Source organism: Acanthisitta chloris, unplaced genomic scaffold, assembly GCF_000695815.1.
Source record: "Acanthisitta chloris isolate BGI_N310 unplaced genomic scaffold, ASM69581v1 scaffold8448, whole genome shotgun sequence".
In the NCBI taxonomy this organism is placed as follows: domain Eukaryota; kingdom Metazoa; phylum Chordata; class Aves; order Passeriformes; family Acanthisittidae; genus Acanthisitta; species Acanthisitta chloris.
The window spans coordinates 24852-35838 of NW_008685322.1; the positions used below are offsets into that span (position 1 = coordinate 24852).

General features: G+C 38.8%; 1 long non-coding RNA gene across 1 annotated transcript; it reads left to right on the forward strand.

Annotated features, from left to right (window-relative positions):
• The first annotated feature begins 2973 nt into the window (after positions 1-2973).
• Positions 2974-7727, forward strand: LOC103806995. The gene is made up of 3 exons (XR_624782.1): positions 2974-3109; positions 3783-3868; positions 7653-7727. It is a non-coding gene; the product is annotated as an uncharacterized LOC103806995 (long non-coding RNA).
• Positions 7728-10987: the final 3260 nt, after the last annotated feature.

Below are 10987 nucleotides of genomic sequence, written 5' to 3' on the forward strand. Positions count from 1 at the left end.
TATTTTGCTTAGTGCTTAACTGTGACTGTAATTGATTTGTATTAATTAAAACATTTTTCATTTTGAGAGTTTAATATCACATATTGTCATTAGTCAGAATTAAATTCAGAGATGACACATGAACACTTTTGTCTGGCTCCAGGTCTGCCTGTTGTTCCACTGTTTAATTTGTTCCTTTAATGCTTAAATTTATTTGATTTCCCTAATTTATTTCATAAATAAGTACAAATTAATGAAATCTGAGCATTTGGGAAAGCTGCTCTTTTCCAGGAGAAACCAGCCAATTCATATGTTATTATTATAATCTTTCTTTTTATTAACAAAGTTTCAAGTTTAATATTTCACTACCAGGTTAATGATCTCTATCTTAATTTATTAAGGTGTAGACTTCAGTCATGTCAAGTCCTCCTTCCAGTCTTGTCTCATTAGTGGGTACTTGCCTATCTGGGATCTCATAGCTGAGGAAGGTACTGAATAGGAAACTTGTGTAGTTGTACAACCTCTGTTGTGGTAAAAAGTTATAGTGGCTTTGTAAACACTATAAGATAGAAATATGGACAGTGTTTGGGTACTGCAGATAAACACGTGCTGTGCCTATAGTAACCTGATAAAAACTGGGTTCCCTTTCTAGATTGCACATCCCTGGGTTATTTGTGGGGAAAACTGGAGAAGCTGTTGGGTGCACAACACTTTGTCTTACCTTTTTGTTTCTAAACCATCGTGGCTATATTAAGCAATTGCATAAACTGAGGTTATCTACAAATTGTTCTACAGTGGTGTAGCTAAGGAGGTTTGTTTTTTGTTTAAGTTTCTTCTGCTGTAATTCATCAGCTGGAACCTGATTAATAGGCTGAGGAAATGACCTGCAAAACTCTATCCCTGAGCACTAAATATCAAATGGGATCTGCCTGTAATATAAATCTACAAACTGTAAGGACAGGGTGAGTATTTTGTGTCTGTAGTGTTTTATGGGGAAAAATAAAAAGGCAGATCAATAGGTTGCTAGTTGTTGAACTCTTTAAGACACACATTACAAACAGCCTGACTGTTCATCCTTATCTGGCAAGTAGTAGTTTAAACGTAGAAGTGCCACATGGCAAATGGTGTGTTAGTTTCAGTGAGTAACTGTTATATCTCTTGACCCCTGAAATCTTGTTTTATGATAGTAGCATTTATTTTGAAAACTGCCAGTCATGTTAATGGTTTTGGTCTTAAGGGTCAAGCAATGGACATCAAGTGGTGTGACGTTTTGAGATCTTCAACGAGACAAATTAAAGCAAGGTGACTGCCCAAAATACAGACAGGATTTCCACTAGTGAGGGGAACACTTCTCACAGCAAATCTGGAGAGCTGTGAGTGTGTCTTGAGATTTTCAAATACCAGTTCAAATGAATGGAGTCTAACTGATTGGATTTCTCCTGCTTCCTTGTTTTGGCTGTTGCTGGTCAGTGCTTGCACGCAATCCAGGGCTTTGCTTTGGTCTGTTCTGCCCCCCCAAAGATGAGTAGGCTAGTGGTGAGTGGACAAGAAATTGGGAGGAGTCACAGCTGGGGCATCTGCTGACTCTAATTGATCATTCCATGCCATGTAACGATGTGCCCAGCAATAAATGATCAAGGAAAGGAAGAGGAAGAAATGCTGTTCTTGGTTATGGTGTCACCCAAAACAAGTGCTGTCCGTGGTGAGGCATGGCTTTCTAGGAAGTGGCTGGACAGCTGCCTGCTCATGAGAAGCAGTGGTGAAATACCTTTTTTCCTTCCCCTCTCCCCTTGGTTGTGTGCAGTTTTTGCTTCACTTGTTAAAACTGTTACCTCAGTCTGCAAGTCTTCTCACCTTCCTTCTCTTTTCTCCATGTCCTGTAGGAGAGGAGTGTGAGTGAGCAGCTCTCTTGGTGTTTGGCTGAGGTCAACCCAACACAGTCCTAAGATAAAGATCAGGAGACAGAAACAAAATTCTTTTCTAGGCCCCAGGAAAGTGTTGGTACAATATATATTGAGATTGAAATGTAAACTCCTGCAGCTGCATGAGTGGTTTAGGTGCACATCCGTTCTACAACAGCAGAAAATAACTGATTGAAATGTTTTCCAGCTCTTCAATGTGCCTTCCTGCTTTTGATGGTTAATTATTTAATCTCTGAACTCCTTAGAGCTCAGAACTGGATGGACTTTAAAGCAGTGCTTTAGCAGTGGTGGCATACAGGGCCAGAATAAAATGATACAAATGTGTTTGATTGGAGGCTGCATAGTAACCCCAAGTCAAACATGCCCAGGGTCACTGTCTCAGCATGCCAGCACAGCTGAGAAACGGTGGTAAGGTTCATAAATCAACCTGATTCTTGAGAAAATCCATCAGGCTCTGAATGGCAACTCGTACTGTAGTTCAGAAGTCAAAGGTGCTGAACATATTCAGTTTTCCACCATACTTAGTCATGGATATTTTTATCAGTTGGTTTTGCAAATCTCTGTCTAATCATTCCCTAAGAGCTTGCATGCTGGTGTTGTAGAGTGTGTGCTGCATGGGGTATTAAAGGATTTGCTGCATTAATGTAAGATTGCCCTGCATTTAGTTTCAAGTTAAGTACAGGTGCATGTCTTAAGAAGCTTTGAACTGGATAAAAAGGGCCAACTTCTCCTGCTTTCCTCTGCTGCTTGTGTCTGATGCATAACCATAAGGGTTATTTAAGGTGCAAGCTAAATCTTGTTGCTGCTAAGTCAACTTCCTAAAGTTTGTTGAGGTTTTTTTGGAGTGGGGAGGTGGACACAACATGACTTTCTAGCCTAATCTGAATAACTAATGTGTGACAATATGCCAAAGTAGAAATCCGTGAATAAAATTAACAGCAGAGATTGTTAAAAGTAATAGATATCCTAGAGAAACTTGTTAATCCTCATTACCAGTATAGAATTATGCCAAAGAAAATCTTCACAGTCTATGGACTTTTGAAAATAACTGCTTTATTTCCCCATTTCTCTTAGGTCCAAGATGGGCCTCGTGGAACACTGGAGTTTTTATTTGCATCAGATGTGCTGGAATACATCGAAATCTCGGGGTCCATATATCAAGGGTCAAGTCTGTCAACTTGGATCAATGGACGCCAGAGCAAATACAGGTGAAGTATCTTAAAATAGGTTTCCAATTTGAAAGGGATGCCAGGAGTACTTTTGAAAGGTTTTGCATTTATCATGATGCCCAGCTGAAATGTTTCACTATCAAAGTAGTTATTAATGTGCTATTTCTACTGTGATGAGTTTATTTCCTGAAAGCTCACTTCAGAAATTCGTTTAACTGTTTTATGTATTGTTTTAGATGTATTCTACCTGGCCACAGGGGCTCTGAAAGCTCATTCTTGGTTGTAGCTGTAGAAAATGTGTTGTAAGGCTTTTCAGCAAGGGGCAGTAAGGTAGCATTCACACATCTGTGTGATTCCTGGTTACATTCTTTTGGTGTACCAAGCACTGACTTTTCCACATATTCTCCAGTCTGAAGCCTCTTTCTGCCATCACACAAACTTTCTTACTCCTTTTTTTCATGGACTAAAGAGTCACCTTGAGAGATGAAAGCTTATCTTTCCCTGGATGGGTTAGTTTACACTGTAAACAGCATCAGTGCCATAAGCTTTTGTCCAGCAAGCCTTGGCAGCAACCCCTAGGCACATGGCAACAGAGAGGTCTCCAAGATAAAAACTTGGAGTGTCATATAAGCTCACCAGTAACATTCTGACTGTTTCAGGATTTAAAGTGTTGATGGACACGAACTAACTGTTTTCTCCCACCTTTCCTCAGTGCATGCAGGAAATGGGAAATACTAAAGCACGACTACTCTATGAAGCTAATCTACCAGAGAACTTCCGAAGACCTCAAACAGATCAGTATCCTTTTTGGTTTAGCTTTCCCACTGAAATGACTTTTAATGCAATTTAGATGTTATGACTGTTTGAAGGAGCTGCTACATTTGGCAGCTCATCTTATTTATTTCGTTGATATTGTTGTATAAGAAATGACAGTGGAAGTTGAGAGCAGTTAGAAAAGGTTTGAATTACTTCAGCTATAGGAAATCTACTTTGTAATGAGATTTGTCAAGCCCCATTTATTTTTGCTTTCAGAAGAGGTGACTTCATAAATTCTATGTATGCAGGAAGTTAGAGTAATACTAGAGAGCTCTTGAATGTTCTGTTTTTATCTTGAGTAACTGCCAGCTGAAGTCAGAAGCATTGATCAGGAAATAACGAGTTGAATAGTAAAGTAAAATAAGCCATTGGCTCTCACTCAAGTGAAGTATGGATTTCTTTCTCCGAGTGACTAGACTGGGAATACATAAATACACCTAACCTCTCTGGTGTCTGTGTGTGGTTAGCACCACGTACCTGGAAGGGGAGGGTTGGAAGAAAAAGTGTCTACTGACAATAAATAACTTTCCTCAAAAAGTGGCATAAATTTAGATTTGTGTTACTCCATAGATAGGATTTTCTTCACCTGTTCTTACTGGAACTCTTTTAAGTATCATGAGATCCTAAACACCTACTGTTAAGTGAGGTGAATCTTTCCCCAGCTCTCCTCACCTGGAGATGATAGAGGCTGCAGGGGCTGATAAACAGGCTCAGTTGTAACTGGATCTGAACTTTCTCCATCTGTATCCAAAATTGATTTTGGTTCTTCTGTTTATTAGATACTACACTCGATATGCTATGTACAGATTATTTTTTTGGAGGGGTTAGACTCCTCATTATAAAATGCACTTGAGCAAAACAGATAAGTTTTTCCATATTCCAGTGGCTTTTGAATTAAACATCTATCCGCATAAGGAAAAAGTAACTGGAACCAGCTAGCACTGTGGTATTCCAGCTGTAAAGTCCTAGGACTTTATTTCAGCCATAAGACTTGAAATACTTTGACTAAAACCTACTCAAAAGTGGATCCTGGAGATGTTTGTTTTGTTCTTGCTGCAGCCAGCTTGAACTCGCTGCTGCTATTGCAGAAGCAATTAAGCTTTACTCCAGGCTTTTTCTTGTCAGAGCAGACCAAAAGCCTAATTTTTAGACCAAAAGTCTTAATTTTTAAGCTTCCAAAATAATCCTTTTGTTGACACTGTATACCTTGAAATAAATACATGCCTGTTTTGAAGTTGCCAGCTTCTAAGTGGTGAACTTAATCAGCTGAATATATTTCATTGCCTGTGTTTTTTTTATTAAAACTGCATTACCAGGAGAGGTGATGCCAACATCTTCTGTTCTGTCTCTCAATTTCCCCATGACTTTGGCAGCTACTTACCTACTTGGCATTCATGACAAGCTGTTGTGTTATGGGTGGTTTTTTGCCTTTCTCTTTGCCCTTTGTATCACTACAAAATCAGCTTTGTATATCATCAGTGTTCTGGTTATGAATATTCTGAATGTTCTTTTGGATGAACTCTGCCAACGTTTTGCATGTAATGATCAACTTTGTATATGTTCATCTATATTGGTGTTTAACTTCCTGTGGCACTAGAATATTCTTACTTCTATTTTCTAGGCAGTAGAGTGGAGACAGGATAAATGTGTATGTGGGATCTGTCCAAAATCTCTTTCTAAAGGTTCCCCATCATTTCTGCTTCTTAATCACTGACCTTTCTGAGCATTTTTTTCCTTCCCTTGTACTTAGCTTCTACAGCACAGCATCCCTGCCAACTTCGAGAATCATTGTGATGTTTTTTTCGTATGGCAGCTTTAGCTTCCTGTTGAAAAATGTTTTTTTCCAAGAATAGAGTGAATAATTTTTTTGTGTCTTCATTTTACTCAGTTCTTAACAGCTTTGGCATCTATTGAGGTTGCTTGAAATTCTTTTGTTAACAAAAGCACAGTAAGTTATTGACCTAAAGCTTAGACATGGTCCAAAAATTCACAGGTATTATAGAATAAGGTGGATATTTTTCAAAATATACAACTTCATACCCAAGTGTAAGAGCATCCTGAAAAAATAAGCCCTTTGAAATTTAAATAGTTATGATTCCATGTTAAGAATTTCAAATTGAAGCTTTATAATTGTCAGAAATATCAAGTGTATGTTCTGGGCAGCTGCTAAAAATAGGGAAATATTTATGCAAAAGAACTAAAATATCTAACCCCAAAATCTGAGCAACCAAAACTTTGAACACATGACAGTCTGAGTATGCTGGCTGAAAATGTGAATTGTGGCAAACAGCTAAGACCTTTGGTCTGAAGAAAGGGTATGTTGTTCTAGGGGATTGTGTAACAAGGTTTGAATCTTTTCTGTTCTATATTAGTTATATTTTAATACGTTAGTCATTTAATTGATTTTATCCAGTTGCAGCCCAAAAACATGGAAAAAAATAAATTCCTTTTCTCTATCTCCTCCCCACACCGAGTTACATAGTCCAGGAATTTGCACTGCAATTTGAAAATAAACATTTTGAGGGAATCCTGTTTGGTCTTAGCTAAGTCTGAAAAGATGTGGGAGATGCATATTGCCCAACTCCCATTTATCTGCAATTTGATAACATGCATTGATTTTTTGGCAAAATGACAGTATAAAGAATAATGCAGAATTAGCATTATCATAGTTATATGTTCAGAGGGCTCAAGATGCCCTTTAGAATGTAGATAGAGTTGGAAAGAGGTAGAAAGGGATGTTTTGATTTTTTTATCTTTTATGAGTCAGTGTCTTCAGGTGACACTTGCATACAGGTGGAAACTAAATGTGGTTTTTGACAATACAATTTGATGCACAGAATGAAGGGACTGAGCACTCTGAGCTTAGTGTCAGTCTTAGGGCATCGTGTGTGGAGCTAAGGTGTTTTTCGATTGAGTGAGGAAAAATTGCTTTGGAAGTTTGAGGCAATGAATCTGAGTTTCCACAGCTTCAATGGAAAATCGCATTGCCAGACAAATTAGTTAACATTTATTCTACAGATCCCACAGAATCAGCTTTACTAAAACTGAAGTGTTCACACTGCTGTGGGTGAGCTGCTGCACAGAGCTGAGAGAATAATGGAGAAAAAACTAGTTTTCTTTTTTGTGTTTGAGCTACTGAGTTGCCAGTTCTGGTTTTCTACGTCAATATGCTTTCTGCTATTTCCATCTTTGCTTCAATATCTTTTTGTCACTAGTCATTTAGCTTCTTTCCCTTTCACAGAGATGTTTGTTGTGACAGGAGACTCTCATGGAGGACTTTCTGATCTCAGAGTTTATGGTCAGCTTTTGATGCATGCTGAACTTGTGCAAATCAGAGAACAGGGACATACATTCCACCTTTTTTCTGAAGAGGAAATATTCTTCCCCAAAATGGTAAACTATAATTGGTTGCTGTATATAAGTGCCATTGTTAAGTATTTTCAGTACTACAGCCTTATGGGTTATAAATACCAGGTGAAAATGTCCTAACTGTGGAACACTGAGTTGCTTATAGTATGTCTTTCTCGTATTGTTTTCTTAAGAGATTAAACTGATTAATTCTCTGTAGTAAAAAGAAGCTCTTTTTGGACCCTGCAGTAGCAGTTGTTCTGTGTAGAGCAGTTTGTTCTGCTGTGTTAAAACTACAAAATCAAATGGAGAAAGAATCTGGTGCATTTTTTTAAAAAATTTCAATAACCTGGCAGCTTGTTAGGTTAATGTTACTGTTTATCTGAATGTGTATTTTCCTTAAACTAGCCACTTCCAGAGCTGTGGAATTTTTCATCAGGGATAAGTACGAAAAGAAGAAGTATTACGATAAAAATGCAGTTAATGCCTTCAACGTAAGTAAACAGTTTCACCAAGAATTCTGTCGTTTGGTTTTTTGAAAGCTACAGAAGAGAAATGTAGGAAACATTATGTATGTTAAAGTGTCTTTAACAGTGAGAAAGTTTTTTTACACAGAGCTAAATTCTTTCTTCTGTATCTCTTGAAGGCTAGTCCTGGGTTCTGTAAGTTTAACATACATTGTCTTTTGCCTTTATAACAGTAGAGCATTGTGATCCAACAAACAGCTTTCTTGTCACACTTTATATTGTGTTCTGCAGTGATGGGTAGTTGTTCAGCAGTATCCTGAGTCCTTTCTAAGTATCGTTTTCCATGTTACAGGGATAAGATAGGATTACTATTTCTGCTGATGTTGTCTTCCCTCATTCTCTGTAATACCTTGATGAGAAATCCTGGAGTGTTTTGAGCTCCTCTTTTGCTGAATTCGAGTGTTGCTTGCAGCAAGGTGCACTCTGGTAGCAAGCACAGGCAGTACAGCAAACCAGGTGTTTAGTCACATAGCTGTGTGTTCTCTGCAGTAAGTTGGTGAGTGCTTTTCTGGCAGAGCAGGTTTGAGAATGTCAGCCTTGATTGAAATTCAGTCTTGTTAGTTTTTGTTTGTTTTTGATGCATCTATGCATGCAACATAGATTATACATTTGTATTTATGTAGTGTTTATAAACACACACTCCTCTGTGCCTAAGTATGGCCTAACATGCAGCTTCCTACTCTTATGTTGATAGGCAGTGAACTTTGACAGGAAAGTGCAAGTGTGGGTGTAAAGAGTGAGAGTTCAGGCTGCCTTTCCCATCTGAGGCAAAGGATCTTTGAATGATGGTGTCATTTTAGAAGGGGGAAAAAAACCCAAACGTGGGATCTGCAGAAGTGTATTCATTAAGCATTGTTGAAATGGGGGAAAATTGCTTCAGTTAAGAGGTAGAATGTGATTGTGGTTTGAATTACACTGTTGGTTAACCTTCTTTCATTTTTTTCCAAAGCAGAAAATTAAACTTCTTTAAAAAGTTAAGACTCACAAGATCTTTCTAAACATAGAACCTAGGTGTCTGATGTAGCAGTTCATTGCTGCCTTAATATATTTGAAGGAGTAATGAGATTTTGCTTTATCATATGCAGGCTAATTTGAATTGCTTACCTGTCATAGCAGCAAGGATGGACTCCAGACAAGCTGAGGAGGTGCATGGTACTGCTCAGTACTTTCTTCCTACTTGGGATTTTCTTTCATTGACTAATGTAAATGACAAAATCTCTCTGAGACAGGAACAAAATCCGATTATGAAATATTTTAGCAATAGGTGACTTAGGCACGTTCAGTCACCTGCATTTCTTCAAGGCCACCAAGTGCCAGGTTTGATTGAGGTAGGCAAACTGAAATCACAGTTATGGCAAGTTCCTAAAAGTACCCAATAGCAAATGAGCTACACTAGTAGCACCTATGGCCCTAGTCTGGTGCATGTCTTGGGTTACCCTCCCTGGCCCTGGCCCTGGCCCAGCTCACATATGTGTGTGGTGCTGTGACTGGTGTTCAGTGATTGTCCTTGCACTGGGGCTGGGCCTGGCAGGGAAGAGGAAGAAAAGGCAAAGCTGTGCCTCCATTCTGCCTGTCTGATGCTCTGCTTTTCTCATCCTGCTTAGTGTTGGAGGGAAGAGGGGAAGCTGCCTTATGCTTCCAGCACGTGGAGGTCTGTGGGAAGTTTGAGGAGAATGGAGTGCGGGAGTTCTATGGGGTATGTGTTTCCATGCCCCTGAGCAGGAGATGGTGACAGTTTCTAAAGTTTTGTTTTGTAATTCTGATGACACCTGAGACACCTTCCCTCTTCCTACCCTGCCAGAAGGTGGCTAACATTACCTGTGGAGAAAGGAGGAGTTTCCTGTTTGTAGCTTTTAGCCCCCACCGAGTGTTTTAGTAGCATCAAAGCACTCACTAGTATGATACTTTCACGAGTAATAGTGAATGAAAGCAGTTCTTGTGAAGCTCTTCTGGAAAATTTCTTTACCCTACTTACGTTTGGAGAGAGCACCTTGTGCCCAGTGTTTGATCAAAACTGGCATTGTTGGCATGATGTGAACTTCTTAGCACACTTTGTTATCACCCCTCAGATAGCAGCACCTTCTGCTTGGATTAGGATCAATGTAAGTTGGAGATGCATGTGTATGTTGTCACTTGGTCAAATGAATCCCTCCAGGGAATAAGCAGGGGATACAGAAGTGCAGGACAGGCTTGCTGTGCTGGAAGGGTCACTTTCCTGAACATGAGAATTTCACTGAGGTGGTGGTTAAAAATTTAAAGGGCTTTCCCAGGTCTCATCCACTGTTACAAGTTGCTCGTGGTAAAAACTTCCTGTAGCATAAAAGTTGTTTTGAATGTATTCTCTTAAAGCATGCAGGACAATATTTCTCTTAGCTTAATTTTGGCGAGTTCATGAGCTTTTCAAGTTTGTCTGGCAGTATATCTGTGTTAATGCATTCTGTGTGTTGGAGCCCAGAAGTGTATGTAAAGGTTCAGTTTTTGGTTGTCAGGATTCATGTATCTTTTGTTGCAAATTATTTATTTATGATTCTTAATTATATGAGTTGATTTGTTTTCTGACAAGACTGTTGTGTTCCTAAATTTGTTTTTTAGAGTTGCACACTATCATAACAAAATGAGCTGGTGCAGAGAGCAGTAGTGCCATCAAACTTCAGACTAACAATATGCAAATATGAAAAAAATGAAATTATTTCTTTTCATGGTTGGCTGAAAAGCTATGCAGGATAAAGCTATGGGCAAAAAAAGCATCTGTGGTTTTATTGGTTAGTTGCATTTTAAATGGAATAATGCATGTAAGTAGAACTCAAATATACATTAGAATAATCTAATGCTGACTGAAAGTGGTTTGACTTTAAAAAATATTTAAAATCTATTAAAATGCAAAGATCTCAGAGTGATCCATCATCTCTGGAAACTGTGAAATGCAGGTTCTGTATCACTGCTCAGGGCTAAATGTGTATGGTACAATTTACTCAGCTGTTACTTATGGGTTGGTTATCAGTACATAGCTACTCTCATTTTCTTGCTGGGACTCAGTGCAGGTTTGTGACTTGTTTATAGAAAGACCCAAGGGGCTGACACCCTGCAACAGTGGAGTATGAGGGTTTGGTTTTGTTTGGCTTTGGTTGCTTTTTCTGGTTTGGTTTTGTTTGGACTGGGAAACATTCTGGTATCAGTTAGGCCAAATTCTAAACCACAGTCTTAGGGCTTAGCCTTGAGAAAAATC